Genomic DNA, 12,082 nt, shown 5'->3' on the forward strand with positions numbered 1-12,082 from the left:
TCACCACATGACTGCTGTTTATTCCACTCATCCACCACTCTGTTAATAAACCAATTTTGCCTATGTCCCTGTTGAATCTGAATTCATCCAGTTTAAACCCATTACTTCGTGTCCTACCCGGTTCTCTTACCAACAAAACCTTATGACTGTCTCCCTTATTATAGCCCTTCATCCATTTATAAACTTCGATCATGTCTCCACGCACCCTTCGCCTTTCTAGAGAATGCAAGTTTAACTGTTTGAGTCTTTCCTCGTATGGCAAGTTTCAACCCCTGAATCATCTTAGTCATCCTCCTCTGCACCGATTCTAACATTTTGATATCCATTCTATGGTAAGGTGACCAGAACTGAACCGCATAGTCAAGATGAGGTCTAACTAATGCTAAATATAGTTTGAGGAAGACTTCGGCGCTTCTGTTGCTTACGCTTCTTGAAATAAAACCCAATATCCTGTTTGTTCGATTTCTAGCTTGAATGCATTGTGCCCTTGGACGGAGATCAGAGCTCACTAAGACCCCTAAATCTCTTTCACACCCAGACCTGCTTATGTGAGTGTCATTTAAGCAATAGTTATGTGAGGGGTTGTTCCTACCTACACTCAGAATACTGCACTTCCCTACATTGAACTCCATCTGCCATTTATCCGCCCAGTCATACAATCTGTTGAGTTCACCCTGGAGAATACTAGCGTCCTGCTCCGACTCAATTACTATACCGATCTTGGTATCATCAGCAAACTTACTGACATCACTACTAATTCCTGTATCTAAGTCACTGATATAAATAATAAACAAAAGTGGACACAGCCCCAGTCAGATATTTTACCATTGATTTGCACTCTTTGCTTCCTATTGCCAAGCCCCGCCTTGACCCAGTTCAAAACTTTACCCTCTACTCCGTGAGCCTGTAATTTATGCAACAGTCGTTGGTGAGGAACTTTGTCAAACGCTTTACTAAAATCAAGATAGATTACATCATAATTTTCATCTCTGTCAATCGCCTCAAATACTTTATTGTAGAAGGACAAGAGATTGGTGAGGCAGGACCTACCTTTTGTGAACCCATGCTGCGAGTCGTGAATTGCTTATGTTTCTCTAAATGCTCCCGAATGTTCCTGGCTATTATGGACTCCAGCATCTTGCCTATAACCGATGTTAAGCTAATTGGGCGATAGTCTGAAGCAACTGACCTGTCCCCCTTTTTAAAAATCGGCGTCACTTTAGCTACTTTCCATAGGCTCGGCACATATTAGTGTTTACCGACATCTTAAAGATGTCGGTTAGTGGGTCACAGAGTACATTACCTAATTCCTTTTATACCCTCGGAAATATCCCGTCAGGACCTGGCGACTTGTTCTTCTTAAGCTTATCTATCTCATCCTGAACTATTTGCCTGGTAATGATTATATCCCTCAATCTGTCGCCATCCCCGCCCTCGTACACCTGAACTCTTCCGGTATAGTCGTTCGATCCTCCTGTGTGAATACTGAAAGGAAGTAGTCGTTCAACAATGTGCTCATATTTTCGTAATTTTCTACTAGCTCCCCTGTGTTTGTTTTCAGCGGTCCAATTTTCTCCCGTGTTTTTCTTCTATACATCTGAAAGAAGCCCTTAGGATTACTTTTCGCCTCATTTGCTACTTTGATCTCATAGTTCCTTTTGCTATCCTGGTGTTTTCTTAACTAATCTAGATCGTTCGACGTACCGGCCCTGAGATGTGTTTCACCATTCTTTATTTTCTGATAAATTCCTTCTTTAACCCAATCTGTGTTTTAGTCCACGAGTCATCCACTTAGGATCATTGTTTTCTTTTCTAAGTGTTCGCTGTGGTATATGCTGTCCTTGCCCTCTACTATTACTCTAACTAATTTATTGTAAGACATTTCTACCTGGTTCTCCTGACTCTCCAATCCGCAGTTCTGGCCCTCATGAATCCCTAAATTATCCCAGTTTACTCCCTTCTAGATGTCTTCGAGGCCCTCGTAATTTGCTCCTCTGAAATTTGGCACTAACACTGGGTTTGGTTCTGGGTTACCGCCCAGTCTAAGCTAAAACGAACTGTTCTGTGGTCACTATTTCAACTCTCCGCCCACCTCCAACTCACGCAGCAAGTTCCCATTATTGGTTAGGACTAAGTCCAATATGTTATCTCCCTGTAGGCTAGTAACTACCTGCTTAAGGAAATTATCTTGTATAATTTCAAGAAAGTCCTCGGCTTCTAGGTCACCCACTAGGTCTTCCCAGTCTATATTCCTATAATTAAAGTCCCCATTACGCAGACATTTCTACCATACTCACCCTGCCAATCTCCTGTAGTAATAGACTCGTGTCCTGCCTGTTAAGGTTGGGTGGCCTGTACATAACTCCTAGAGTTAGTTTTTCTTTCCCTTTGTGAACGTCCACCCAAACTGATTCTGAATCCATGTTAGTTTTGACTGAATTGTTAACTCCACCTCCCTTTCTGCCCCTTCTGTCTTTGTGAAACATCTGATAACCCGTTATTTCAAATTCTGATCTAAAATTTCTATTAGCAGTGTCTATCCATGTCTCAGTGATCGCTATTATGTCAAAATTTTCTGAACAAGCTTCACCCCTTAGTAAGTCTATCTTGTTTCTGAGGCTCCTGCTGTTAGTATAAAAGATTCTTAGCCCGTCCTCTGTTACTCCTCTAGAATTACTTCTAAGCTGCCTGGTTATATTATGAGCCAGATGTCCCTCCCATTGCTCCCATTACTCCTCCCCCTCGCCTATACTAAAAATCCCTCAGGGTACCAAGTGCTCGCTCAAGGGAGTCTGAGAGAGCCTCAACACCCTTGAACGTCACGTGTATCCCGTCACGGGCGTAGAGGGCGTCGTTGCCAAAGAAGAGGTCCCAATTGTCGACGAACAGCCACCCATTGTGCCCGCAGTGCTCAGCAAGTCTGCTGTTCACTGCGCAGTTTGAACCCACTAAACTGTCAGTCGGCAATATTGTTCAAGCCGGAGATGAGTGGCCACATGGATGTACCTCCATGAGCGGCCGGCCAGACCACGTGTCCGCGTGTGACATTTCATGAGGGTTCTTGTAGCAGACTGGCAGTACATGCTTGCTGCTTACAATTTTCTAACTTGTATTTGTAAAGGAGACCGCACATCTTGGTGATGAATTGTCCTCATCACATTTCTTGGTGATCATGAATACAATACCGCGCTTCTTGGATATCATGTACATTAATTTCTTACTTGTTACATTATATTTACAGTAATAAATTACGAACCCGATTCACAGACAGATGTACGAAGAGATAATGAAACTATTACCCTGACTTCTACTACCGTGACTTCTGGCACCAAGCCAAAAATTTCTCCACCAAATTCACTTCTTCCTCTTTCCCTCCTCTCCTTAACCCTGACAGGAGCACTGCCGTCTATCTCTAAGGCTGAACTCTTCGCTCAAACTTTCTGAAAGAATTCCACCCTGGACGATTCTGGGCATATTCCTCCTACTCATACCCCTCTGACTCCTTTATGCCTGTTATTAAGATTCTTCCTAATGATGTTTTCTATGCCCTCTCTGGCCTCAACTCTCAAAAGGCTTATGGACCTGATGGAGTGCCTCCTATTATTCTTAAAACTGTGCTCTGTGCTGACACCCTGCCTGGTCAAACTCTTACGTCTCTGCCTTTCAACATCTACCTTTCCTTCCTGCTGGAAGTATGCCTTTGTACAGCCTATGCCTAAGAAGGGTGACCGCTCCAATCCCTCAAACTACCGCCCTATAGCTTTACTTTCCTGTCTATTCTAAAGCTTTTGAATCAATCTCAACCGGAAGATTCAAAACCACCTTCCACTTTTAACCTTCTATCTGATCGCCAGTATGGGTTACGCAAAGGGCGTTCTACCGGCGATCTTCTTGCTCTTAACTGACTCTTGTCAATCCTCTCTTAGCCGTTTCGGTGAAACTTTCGCTGTTGCCCTAGACATTTCGAAAACATTAAACAAGGTCTGGCACAAGTCTTTGCTCTCTAAACTGCCCTTTTTCGGATTCTATCCTTCTCTCTGTTCCTTTATCTCCAGTTTAATTTCCGGCCGTTCCATCTCTGGTGTGGTAGACGGTCACTGTTCTTTACGTAAACCTCTAAACAGTGTTGTTCCACAGGGCTCTTTTCAACTATCCACTCTCTTCCTGTTATTCGTCAATGACCTTCTTTCCATAACAAACTGTCCTATCCACTCATACGCTGATGACTCTACTCTGCATTATTCAACTTCTTTCAGTAGAAGGCCATCCCAACAGGAAGTACACGACTCCAGACTGGAGGCCCCAGAACGCTTAACCTCAGACCTTACTATCATTTCCGATTAGTAGAAGGAACCTTGTGTCCTTCAATGATTCAAAACTCAATTTCTCCATCTGTCGGCTCGACACAATTTTCCAAACATCTGTCCCCTATTCTTCGACAACACTCAGCTGTCACATTCTTCAACACTAAATATCCTCGGTCTATCCTTAACTCAAAATCTCAACTGGAAACTTCATCTCCTCTCTCTGCTAAATCAGCTTCTCGAGGTTGGGCGTTCTGTATTGTCTCCGCCAGTTCTTCTCCCCCCGCAATTGCTATCCATACAGGGGCCTTGTCCGCCCTCGTATGGAGTATGCACTTCACGTGTGGGGGGACTCCACTCAAACAGCTCTTCCGGACAGAGTGGAGTCTAAGGCTCTTCGTCTCAGCAGCTCTCCTCCTCCTACTGATAGTCTTTTATCTCTTAAATTCCGTCGCGATGTTGCGTCTCTTTCTATCTTCTATCGCTATTTTCAAGCTGACTGCTCTTTTGAACTTGCTAACTGCATGCCTCCCACTCTCCCGCGGCCCCGCTGCACACGACTTTCTACTCTAGTTCAACCCGATACTGTCCAAATCCCTTATGCAAAAGTTAACCAGCATCTTCATTCTGTCATCCTGTGCACTGGTAAATTCTGGAACAATCTTCTTTCGCCTGTATATCCTCCTGCCTACCATTTGAAGTCTTTCAAGAGGAGAGTATCGAGACACCTCTCCTCCTGAAATTGACCTCTTTCGGTCACCTTTTTTTATTATTGCTTCCCTTTTTGTGCCCTTGAGTTGTCTCCTTGTTGTAAAAAAAAACTGTTCATGTCTCCTACTGAGGTTAAGATGTATCTTACAGCATTGTAAGTTATATTGCTGTCCTTGTTTAAATCTGAAAAAAACAATGATCTGTGAAACTTGCTGTAATGCCCTAGTAGAATATGATGTATACAAATCTCATGAGCTAAGAAGTGTAAAAACAAGGGCAATCTGTGTTTTCCATCAAAAGATACAATGACCATATGTATAGAATGCGAAAAATGTTCAAAGAAAAAGTACTGATAGGCGGCAACAAGCATCCCTACGCGAGCCTTCCAACGTATGCTTGCCATAAAATTGTTATTGAAGTGTTGTCAGCTTTGAAAACCAGAAAGTATTTTCAGGTCTGTCCAGTCATATGATGGAAAGTGAGCCTATAAATAATCATCTGGTTTTACTTATCAAGGCAGTTGCTGAAAGTTATCTGCAGGTCAGATACAAATATTAATGTAAACAGTTTACATTTAGAGAAACTTAATTAAAAATGTAAAAGCAGAGCAACTCTCAAAACTAATATTGTTTAATGGTTTGTAATATGTTTGGTAAGGGTAGCTTCAAGTATTTGTTAAGGTGCAACAAAAAATATGATTGATTTTCATACGCCTCTGCATGTTCAAGTGCTGCAAACAATAAGAAAAGAAACAAAAACATTACGGTACTCCATGGATGCGGTACTCCGGCAAGCGCCTCCATGTTAGGCGCGCCTCCACTCGTCGTATTACCTCATCGCTTGAACATGGATATGGCGGCCGATTTGACAGCTGAGACCACGAAAACTGGCTTCACTCGCCAGTACAGCGCGTTCGGCTGTGGGCCTCTCCTCCCTTATTACCTCCATGCTATCAGGACACAGGTGAGCCGACGCCACAGTTCTGTTTCACCACCAGCAGAATTACTCCGGCGTATGAAGCGACCCGATACACGCCGTTAAACCACGACGTGCCCTCCACGGACTCTTGACTCGAGCCGTGCTGGTGTGAGCCCTCTCTCTCCTCGGTGCGATATGGACACGTGGTTAGCCAGGCCCGACACACCACCAAAACAGCCACAAAAAACCCACTTTAAATATACAACAAAAACAGTTGATATCTCCACATATCACATATCACAACACAATTTGATATCTCCATATCAACACATACACTCACCCCTACACACACAACAATAATAATGAGACACAAACTCGAAAGCGGGGAATGGCGCGATGCACTAGCTGGAGAGAGAGAGAGAGAGAGAGAGAGAGAGAGAGAGAGAGAGAGAGAGAGAGAGAGAGAGAGAGAGAGAGAGAGAGAGAGAGAGAGAGAGAGAGAGAGAGAGAGAGAGAGAGAGAGAGAGAGAGAGAGAGAGAGAGAGAGAGAGAGAGAGAGAGAGAGAGAGAGAGAGAGAGAGAGAGAGAGAGAGAGAGAGAGAGAGAGAGAGAGAGAGAGAGAGAGAGAGAGAGAGAGAGAGAGAGAGAGAGAGAGAGAGAGAGAGAGAGAGAGAGAGAGAGAGAGAGAGAGAGAGAGAGAGAGAGAGAGAGAGAGAGAGAGAGAGAGAGAGAGAGAGAGAGAGAGAGAGAGAGAGAGAGAGAGAGAGAGAGAGAGAGAGAGAGAGAGAGAGAGAGAGAGAGAGAGAGAGAGAGAGAGAGAGAGAGAGAGAGAGAGAGAGAGAGAGAGAGAGAGAGAGAGAGAGAGAGAGAGAGAGAGAGAGAGAGAGAGAGAGAGAGAGAGAGAGAGAGAGAGAGAGAGAGAGAGAGAGAGAGAGAGAGAGAGAGAGAGAGAGAGAGAGAGAGAGAGAGAGAGAGAGAGAGAGAGAGAGAGAGAGAGAGAGAGAGAGAGAGAGAGAGAGAGAGAGAGAGAGAGAGAGAGAGAGAGAGAGAGAGAGAGAGAGAGAGAGAGAGAGAGAGAGAGAGAGAGAGACTGACTGACTGACTGACTGCGGCTAAGGAGCGTGCCCGCACGCCACCTCCCAATGAACTAGCCCAGTACTTGCCATACCTACTCCGTCTCGTATTAGTGAGATAGTTAAACTAGGTGGTTTCCCTTCCTTGGAAGGCCGGCCAGCCCTGGCAGTCATTATCAACGCATTGTTCAGAAAATAGTCAGGAGATTGTCAGGGGTCCTTGTTGCGTGGGTCATTAGGGGATTGTCATGCAGAGCACTGCGGAGAGTTGACAAGGGATTATCAAGGGGCTTTGTTCCATGGATCGGCAGGGAGTGATCAGGGCATTGTTCAGAGAGTTACTAGGGAAATGTCAGGGTGGCCTTCTTGAATGGGTATTCGCGAGATTATCCGGGGATTTTTCAAAGAGTTGTCAGTGGATTGTCAGAAGGCTTTGTTGCAAAGGTTGGTAGAGAATTATCAGGGCATATTTCAGAGAGTAGTCATGGATTGTCAGACGGACTTTCTGCGTGGGTTACCAGTTGATTGTCAGGGAGTTCTTCATAGAGTTGTCAGGGTATTGTCAAGTGGCCTTCTTGCGTTGGTCATCAGGTGAAGGTCAGGGAATTGTTCAGAGAGTTGTCAGGCCATTGTCAGAGGACCTTGGTGCGTTGGTCGTAAAGGAATTGTCAGGGCCATGATTCAGAGAGATGCCAGGAAGTCAGGGGTCTTTGTCCCGTGGTAGTAATGAGATGATCAGAGCGCAGTGACTGTGTGGTTAGCGTGCCGGCGCCGCGTCAAGCAGGACGCGGATGGATTCGAGTCCTGCCTGCCGTCACAGATGGGATTTTTCAAACACCGCCGAGTGGCCTAAAACTACCCACATGCTGTCCTGAAGACCACTTATCAAGCCGGACTTTAGATTCTCTAAAGAGAGGCTCAAGGATGAGCTCCGGGGGGGCAGCATGAGCCTAGCAAGATGGCGCCACTATAAACACTTGCCTGCCAGAGCGGGCTGGGGCAGACCACCAGGCCCCAACAAGAAAGCCTACCGGCGCAATAGGCCAAAACGAAAAAAAAGTCAGTAGACAATCCCCTGTCTACTTTAAAACCTTGTTGCATGGGTCGTCATGAGATAATTCAGAAAGATGTCAGGGGATTGTCAGGTGGCCTTGTTGATTGGGTGATGATCATAGCACTGTTGAGAGAGTTGTTAAGGAACTGCCAGGGGTCCTCGTTGCGTGGTTCATAATGGAATCATCATGGTAATGTTCAGAGAGTTCTTGGAGGATTGTTAAGGGGCCCTTTTGCATGGGTCGCCAGGTGATTTGCCAGTGGATTGTTCAGAGAGTTGTCAGAGTTTTTTCAGGGGGCCTCGTTGCGTCGGTCATCAAGTGATCAAGGCATTGTTCAGAGCGTAGTCAGTGCATTTCATGTGGCCTCGTTGCGTGGTACGTCAGGGGACTGTCAGGGCCTTGTTCAGGGAGTTGTCAGAGGATTATCAGGGGGCCTTGTTGGGAGGGTCGTCAAACAATTGCCACGGATTTTTTTCAGTGATGGGGTTATCAGGGGGTCCTTGTTGGCTGGGTTGTCAGGAGATTATCAGGGGATATTTTAAATAGGTGTTAGGGGATTGTCTGGGGGCCTTGTTTCGTGGGTCGTCAGGAGATTGTCAGGGGATTATTCAGCAAGTTTTTTAGGGGATAGTTAGGGGCGTAGTTTCCTAAGTCATCAAGGGATTGTCAGGGGAAGGTCTGAGAGTTTTAAAGGGATTATCATGGGGCTTTGTTGATTAGGTCGTCAGGTGATGATCATGTCATTCTTCAGAGTTGTTAGGGCATTGCCAGTGGTCTTCGTTGCGTGGGTTGTCAGAGATTGTCAAGGTATTGTTCAGAGAGTTGTTGGGGGATTGTCAGGGGATTTTATTGCATGGGTCTCAATGTGGTTGTTAGAGGATTGTTCAGAGAATTGTCAGGGTATTTTCATGGGGCCTTGTTGCGTGATTCGTCATGGATGATTTGTGCATATTTCAGAAAAAAAAGTCGGGCAATACCCAGGGGACCTTGTTGCATAGTTCGTAAGGGGATTGTTAGTGAATAGTTCAGAGAGATATCGGGGGACTGTCAGGGGGTCTTGTTGCGTGGGTCGTCAGAGGATTGTCAAGGATTAGGTCAGAGAGATGTCAGGGGATTGTGTGGGTGTCTTGTTGCGCGGGTCATCGGCCGGTTGTCTGTGGATTGCTCAGTGAATTGTCGAAAGATAATCAGGAAACTTTGTTGAATGGGTCGTTAGGGGAGTGTCAGGTTATTGCTCAAAGTTATGAAGTGGATGTTTTTTTTGTGTGCGTCGTCCGGATATTAACCAGCGATTGTTCAGAAAGTTGTCAGAGGGTTGGTTGTTATCAGTTATGGGGCCTTAGTGCGTGGGTCGGCAAGGGATAGTTCAGAGACTTTTCAGTGGATTGCCACGGGGTTTTGTTGCATGAGTAGTCAGGGGATTGATAGGATATTGGTAAGACGGTTCTTGCGGCAATGGCAGGGAGATTGTTGCATGGGTCGTCAAGTGATGATCAGGGCATTGTTCAGATAGTTTTCACAGGGTTCAGGGGTCTTGTTGCGTGGGTCATCAGGGGATGACCAGGACATTGCTCAGAGAAAAGACAGGAGATTGTCAGGGGGCCTTGTTGCAAGGGGTGTCTGGGAATTGCCAGGGGATAGATCACAGAGGTGCCATGGGATTGTTGGGGGAACTTGTTGCGTGAGTCGTCAGAAGATTTTCAGCGGTTAATTCAGAGGTGTCAGGGGATTCTTAAGGGGCCATGTTACATGGGTCGTTGGATGATAATAAGGGCATCTGTTTATAGAATTTCAGGAGGTTGTGAGGGTATCTTTTTGCGTGGGTCATCAAAGGATGATCAGGGCTTTGTTTGGAGAGTATTCAGGGATTTGTCAGGCGATCTTGTTGCATAGGTCGTCAGAGGATGGTCAGGAAATCGTTCAGAGAGGTGTAATGAGATTGCTAGGAGGTCTTGTTGAGTGGGATCATCATGGGATTTTCAGATATTCTTTCAGAGAGGTGTCAGGTGATTGTCAGAGGGCCTAGTTGCATGAGTCGCAAAGGGATTATTAGGGCATTATTTAGAGAGTTGTCAGGGGATTGTCAGGGGGCCTTGTTGCGTTGGTCTTCAGGGGATAATCAGGGCATTATTCAGAAAATAAGCAGGGGATTATCAAAGGACCTTGTTGCATGGGTCGTTAGAGGATTGCCAGGGAAAAGATCACAGTTAAGCCAGGGGATTGACATGGGGCCTCGTTGCGTGTGTCGTTAGTGGATTGTCAGCGTGTTACTTTCTAGAGGTGTCAGGGTGCGTTGTTGCGTGGGTTGTCAGGTGGTGATCACTGCTTTGTTCAGATAGTTCTCAGGGCATTGTCAGTGGGCCTTTTTGCGTGGTCGTCAGGGAATTGTCAGAGTATTGTCCACAGAATTCTCAGGGGATTGTCGAGGGGTCTTGTTTATTTTTCGAGGGATTATCAGGAGATTGTTCAGAGAGTTGCCAGGGGATTGTTAAGAGAATTGTCAAGGCACTGTGAAGGGGCCTTGCCACGGTCGTCATGTGATGATCAATCCCTATTTTAGAGAGCTGTCAGGGCATTGTCAGGGGGCTGTGTTGCATGGCTCGTCAGAGGATTGTCAGAGATAGTTTGAGAGAAGTTGTTGATTGCCATGGAGACTTGTCACGTGGAGGTTCATTGGATTGTCAGGAGAGTGTTCAGAGAATTGTATAGGGAATGTTACGGAGCGCGCGTCGTCAAGGGCAATTATCAACGCATGGCTCAGAAAGTAGTTAGTAAATTGTCCGAAGACCTTTTTGAGTGGGTGGTCAGGTGATTCTCAGGGGACTGTTTAGAAAGTTGGCAGGAGATTGCCAGGGTTATTGTTGCGTGGGTCGTCAAGGGATTGTCAGGGGGCCTTGTTGCGTGAATCGTCAGGTAATAATCACGGTATTATTCAGTCAGTCAGTCCTCTGTCCTCTGGCCTTGTTGAGTGGGTCGTGAGGGGACTGTCATGGCATTCTTCAGAGAGTAGTCAGGGGATTCTCAGGGACCTTGTTGCGTGGGTCGTCAGTGTATTGTCTGGAGTTAGTTCAGAGAGGTGTCAGGGGATTGTCAGGGGCCTTCTTATGTGGGTCGACAGGGGTTATCAAGGCATTCTTCAGAGAGAAGTCAGGGGATTGTCAGAAACCTTGTTGAGCAGATCGTCAGGCTACTGTTCAGAGATTTGTCAGTGGATTGTCAGGGGAATTTTTTGTGTGTGTCGTCCGGACCTTGTAATAGAATTGTTCAGAAAGTTGTCAGAGGATTGTAAGGGGGCCTAATAAAGTGGGTCATTAGGGGATTCTTAGGGGATTGTTCAGAGACTTGTCGGAATTGGAAGGAGGCCTTATTGAATGGATCATCTGGGATTGTCAGGAGATTGTTCAGGGAGTTTTCAGGGATTATCAAGGGGTCTTGTTACGTTGGATGTCAGGTGATTACCAGGGGATTGTTCAGTTGTCTCACGGGGATGTCAGAGGGATTAGTTGCGTAGGCCGTCAACGGATTATCAGGGCACTGTTCAGAGAGTTGTCAGGAGATATTCATTGGGAAGTGTTGCGTGGGTCGTCAGGGCATTGTTCCCTTTCCCCCGTCCCTTCCCATTTCTTCAGTGAACTCATCATTTAAAAAAAAAACATTTGATAACATGTAGGCTTATGAAATTATACTGACAGACAGTGCGAGTGCAGTGTCTTAGTGGTGCCGCAAAGGGAATAGCGATGGCCGAGTGTGTCGCCGACACTTTTCATCACCGTCACCACTGTCATGCCGAGGCCCCAAATTACACCAGCCGGCCCAAAATGATGCTGGGGAAGGTCAGTTCAAGTGATAGTGCAATGTTGGAACCTCGTCACTCATGTGGGGCAACATGCACACCACCCCCATCTTGACTGTGCAATTATTACAACAAACAACTAAGTGTATACTTGCCGGGCAGGAACCATCGCCCCCTTTGTCTCGCCGACCACGGACTTAAGACCGCATTACTAAGCCGATAACTTCA

This window comes from Eriocheir sinensis, chromosome 37 (assembly GCF_024679095.1).
Source record: "Eriocheir sinensis breed Jianghai 21 chromosome 37, ASM2467909v1, whole genome shotgun sequence".
NCBI lineage: Eukaryota > Metazoa > Arthropoda > Malacostraca > Decapoda > Varunidae > Eriocheir > Eriocheir sinensis.